Raw genomic sequence first — 4,696 nt, forward strand, 5'->3', positions numbered from 1 at the left:
ATGTAGGAATATTGATGTCGCTATCCCAAGTGATTACAATGTGAAAAATAAGTAACTGGAAAAAAATCAGGTAATATATCAATCGCAAATTGAATGCAGATATATGTGACAATGTAAAACAAACATGGCCCTCACAACCATCGATGCAAATGGAATTGGACATAAACTATTCGAAATGGGGCTTGACAAAATACCTGGTGAATAAAAAGTCAACCTCCTGCAAAAAGTAGCTATTTTACGAAGCTTAAATATATTAAGATAAGCAACATCCCTTCATATGCAAACTGGCAATATTATTGGTCTGGCTGACCCGTCACTGAAAACCATTTAGAAACCACTAGACAAAGTGATTTAAACTGTAATAATATAAAATAATAACAGTAATAATAATGTCATTATGTCCAGCCCTAGCAAATTCAGATTATCTGGTTAGACATAAAAATGTAATAAATATATTCACTGGAGACTTTATAAACAATGTGATGTTGATGTGAAGACCAAATGGCATGGACATTAATCAGCAAAACATATTGCATTTCATACAGAGCCTAATGATGTTATCAGTTTTCCAGGCTGTGCAAACAGCGGCAACTGGTTAAACTCCAGCAAATGCCACAGAGCACAATCTGGAGTCCCCAATCTCAAGAACCTTTTGGGCTCTTTCCAACCTGCACCTCATAGTCTCCGGAATTAGGTAAACAGGATGCGATGTTCCAGCGAGATAATGTGCAGTCCATTCCAATAACAACAACAACAACAACAACATTCCATTTATAAAGCGCCTTTCACGTCAGGAGGACGTCCCAAGGCACTGCACAGTTGGGTCATGACCCGAGCAGGGGGGAAATGGTCAGGGTGAGGGGAGGGAAGGGAGGGAGCGAGGAGGGGGAGGAGAGTCGAGAGGGGAGCTGAAGGCTCGGTCAAAGAGAATAAATATCTCGGGAATTAGCATTTATGTATGGGAATCATGATCCTCTCAGTTTGTTTTGGATACTCTAAAGCCTGTTGAAGGTCGGACACCTGGCTGACCAAAAACATCTTCAAAGCTGAATAATTGCCTTGTTCTACTTGAATTACTAGTCATGGTAAAGTGGAGCACACTCTCCCTGTAAGCTATCCCATCAATTGGATGGAAATACCAGATGTTTTACATCAGAAATATGTCTCGAAGCACTTCACAGGAAATACTGTAAAGTCCAGTGAACATGTGTTTGTGAGCAAACACACAACTAATTTGGGCACAGTGACGTCTCACAGACAATTGTTTGATCAATCAAGATATCAGCTTGGGTCAGTGATCAATCTCTCGCCTCTAAGTTGGAACATTAAGGAGAAGTCAGAAAGAGATGCTGTCCTTTGGATGAGACATTAAAACCAAGGTCGTGTCTGTCTGTCCATCTGGATGGTATAGATACCATGGCATTGTAACAAAATGGAAGCAATTTTCTCTCTTTGTATCCTGGGCAACTCTACCCCAAACAAAATTTGTCAGTCACAGTTTGTGCGACGCTGCTGGGTGCAAACTGGCTTCTACATATCACCCACAAAAGACACTGTCACTACACTTTACAGTATTTTGTGTGAAGTGTTTTGAGACATCTCAATGATATGATAAGGCGCTGTGCCAAATTATTATTTACTGATATTATTTGGGGGATAGAAACTCTCTTCTCTTTCTGGCATTGACTGATTCAGACTGACAGGAACTGGATGAGGGAAATCGATCTCGAAGATCATTTATATCATGGGTCAACTTATTTAATGATACGACTGAACGGATATTTCACTATCATAAAGAGCTCCTGTCTGAATCTCCTCTGTGTCACTGTGTAAATGCATGTGTTGGTGCAACAGCTAAGCAAGAGAAACATGTAGCCCGTTTCTCTGAAGATAAATACAGAGACATTCTAATAGCTGGTCACAATTCAATAAAACACAATTTGTGCCATGTAAGTCGTCCACAATAGGATTAAACTGCCAGAGATGCTGAAGAGAAAAACGATGGATTTTCTTCTGCTCTCCATCTCCAGGTCTTTCTCCTTCTCCCCATTGCGGTAGCCTCGGAGTCTCTTGCGGGCTCTGCTGCCCACGAGGATGTGTCTAACGGTCATGGTGTTGAGCAGGAGAATCAGGTAGCAGGGGAGAAAGGGAGTCAAGGTGTTGTGAATCCAGTCATACATGGCCCATATCTGGGAGGTATAATAGTCAGAGACTAGGGCACATCCCATTGCACGTTGTCAACAACATAGCTGGCCTGACGGGTGAAGCACATAGGTATGTTCTTCAAACAAAAAAATACATTGACTGAAGCGATGGCCAACAATGTTCCCCGCTCCGTGTAATACTTGGCTTTGAGTTGCTGGCACCAGATGGCCACAAAGTGATCGAAGGTAAACCTGACCGTGAGCCAGAAGGAGATGTCTGTGGACGAGTAAAGTAGGATCATTCTGAAACCGTAGACAGGGGTGAGGTCCAGGAATGAACCTGGGGAAAAGGTCGCACAGACTCGGTTCAAAATCACACTGTTGATGATGACCATCAGATCCGCAGTTGCCATGGAGACTAGGTAGCGAGTGATGCGCTGTGAGAGACCACATCTCCCTCGGGACAAAATCACGATAGCCATCAGGTTAACTGTAAGGGAGAAAACATGAAATGAATAATAGTAATAATAATAATAATAATAATCCTTGCATTTGATATAGCGCTTTTCATGTCGGAAGGACGTCCCAAAGCGCTTCACAGAACACACTGTAAAGTGAATTGACTGTATAGCGAGAGAGACAGGGTCATAGACAGAGAGAAGCACAGAAACAAACAGAGATAGAGAGAGGGAGGCAGGCAGGGAGTTGTGGAAGCCAGATTGCAATTTAGGGCTGGGTTTGGGGCTGGGGTTGCGTTTGGGGCTGGGGTTGGGTTTGGGGTTGGGGCTGGAGCTGGGTTTGGGGCTGGGGTTGGGGCTGGGGCTGGGTTGGGGTTGTGTTTGGGTCTGGGGTTGGGTTTAGGGCTGGGGTTGGGGCTGGGTTTGGGGCTGGGGTTGGGTTTGGGTTTGGGTTTGGGGCTGGGGTTGTTTTGGGGTTGGGTTTGGGGCTGGGGTTGGGTTTGGGGCTGGGTTTGGGGCTGGGGTTGGGTTTGGGGCTGGGGTTGGGGTTGAGTTTAATGCTGGGGTTGGTGCTGGAGCTGGGTTTGGGACTAGGGTTGGGTTTGGAGTTGGGGTTGGGTTTGGGTTTGGGACTAGGGTTGGGTTTAGAGTTGGGGTTGGGTTTGGGGTTGGGCCTGGGTTTCGGTTTGGGACTGGGGTTGGGTTTGGGGTTTTGGGCTGGGGTTGGGTTTGGGGCTGGGGTTGGGTTTGGGGCTGGGATTGGGTTTGTGGTTGGTGCTGGGGTTGGGTTTTGGGCTGGGATTGGGTTTGGGGTTGGTGCTGGGGTTGGGTTTTGGGCTGGTGTTGGGATTGGGGCTGAGTTTTTGACTGGGGTTGGTTTTGTGGCTGGGTTTGGGGCTGGAGCTGGGTTTGGGGCTGGGTTTGGAGCTGGGGCTGGGGCTGGGGTTGGGGTTGGGGCTGGGGTTGGTGTTGTGTTTGGGTCTGGGGTTGGGTTTGGGCTGTGGTTGGGGCTGGGTTTGGGGCTGGGGTTGTGTTTGGGTTTGGTTTTGGGGCTGGGTTTGGGTTTGGGGCTGGGGTTGAGGTTGGTGTTGTGGTTGGGGTTCGGGCTGGGGTTGTGTTTGGGACTGGGTTTGGGGCTGGGGTTGAGTTTGGGGCTGGGGTTGGGTTTCGGGTAGGGGTTGGGTTTGAATTTAGTGCTGGGGTTGGTGCTGGGGCTGGGTTTGGGGCTAGGGTTGGGTTTGGAGTTGGGGTTGGGGTTGCGCCCGGGGTTGGGTTTGGGGCTGGGGTTGGGTTTGGAGTTTTGGGTTGGGGTTGGGTTTGGGGCTGGGTTTGGGGCTGTGGTTCGGTTTGGGGCCGGGGTTGGGTTTGGGGTTTTGGGCTGGGGTTGGGTTTGGGGCTGGGTATTGGACTGGGGTTGGGTTTGGGGCTGGGGTTGGTGCTGGTGTAGGGTTGTGGGCTGGTGTTGGGTTTGGGGCTGGGGTTGGTGCTGGGGTTAGTTTTGGGGCTGGGTTTTTGGCTGGGGTTGGGTTTGGGGCTGGGTTTGGGGCTGGAGCTGGGTTTGGGGCTGGGGTTGGGGTTGTGTTTGGGTCTGGGGTTGGGTTTAGGGCTGGGGTTGCGGCTGGGTTTGGTGCTGGGGTTGGGTTTGGGTTTGGGGCTGGGTTTGGGGCTGGGTTTGGGTCTGGGGTTGGTTTTCGGGCTGGGGTTGGGATTGGGGTTGGGGTTGGGGCTGGTTTTGGGGCTGGGGTTGGATTTGGGTTTGGGTTTGTGTTTGGGGCTGGGGTTGTTTTGGGGTTGGGTTTTGGGCTGAGATTGGGTTTGGGGCTGGGGTTGGGTTTGGGACTGGGGTTGGATTTGGGGTTGGGGTTGGGGTTGAGTTTAGTGCTGGGGTTGGTGCTGGGGCTGGGTTTGGGGCTAGGGTTGGGTTTGGTGTTGGGGTTGGATTTGGGGTTGGGCCTGGGGTTCGGTTTGGGCCTTGGGTTGGGTTTGGGGTATTGGGCTGCGGTTGGGTTTGGGGCTGGGTTTGGGGCTGTGGTTGGGTTTGGGGCTGGGGTTGGGTTTGGGGTTTGTGGCTGCGGTTGGGTTTGGGGCTGGGAT

Source organism: Callorhinchus milii, unplaced genomic scaffold (assembly GCF_018977255.1).
Source record: "Callorhinchus milii isolate IMCB2004 unplaced genomic scaffold, IMCB_Cmil_1.0 Scaffold15, whole genome shotgun sequence".
Lineage (NCBI taxonomy): Eukaryota > Metazoa > Chordata > Chondrichthyes > Chimaeriformes > Callorhinchidae > Callorhinchus > Callorhinchus milii.